Below are 624 nucleotides of genomic sequence, written 5' to 3'. Positions count from 1 at the left end.
GATACCTTTGAGCTGTGGTGCTGGAGAAGAGTATTGAGGGTACCATGGACTGCTAGGAAAATAAACAGATTCATCCTGGAAAGGGTTAAACCAGGGGGCTCACTGGAGGGAAGGATTCTGAGGCTCAGTCTAACATACTATGGACATGTTCTAAGGAGAGACCAGTCCTTGGAGAAGGACATCATGTTTGGTAGGGTGGAGCGACAACACAGGAGGGGAAAGTCCTCTAAGAGGTGGATTGATTCATTGACTGGGGTAATCTGGATGGATGTGTTGGAGACAGTGCGATTCGCACAGGACAGAGAAGAGTTTAGGGCTGTTGTACATGAGGTCACTATGAGTTGCAAGCAACCCGACGGCACATAACAACAACAACATAATTTTAGATAAGATTGTTTTTAATTCTACTAGTATGCAATTTTCTCTACACATACACACAATCACTCTTACGTATATTTTTATGGTTATGCCAAAATGGATGTCAGAAGAGACTCTGAAAATGGCACTGGAGCGCAAAGAAGCCAAAGCGCAGGGAAGAACTCAAGATACTGAAGAGTTGAATAGAAGATTTCAAAAGGCAGCACGGGATGACAAAGCAAAATATTACAATGAAATGTGCAAGGA

The sequence above is a fragment of the Elephantulus edwardii genome, unplaced genomic scaffold (genome assembly GCF_000299155.1).
Source record: "Elephantulus edwardii isolate Elephantulus edwardi_28Jun2011 unplaced genomic scaffold, EleEdw1.0 scaffold00221, whole genome shotgun sequence".
In the NCBI taxonomy this organism is placed as follows: Eukaryota; Metazoa; Chordata; class Mammalia; order Macroscelidea; family Macroscelididae; genus Elephantulus; species Elephantulus edwardii.
The sequence above is the reverse complement of the archived record's forward strand: the minus strand, read 5'-3'. Positions refer to the sequence as shown.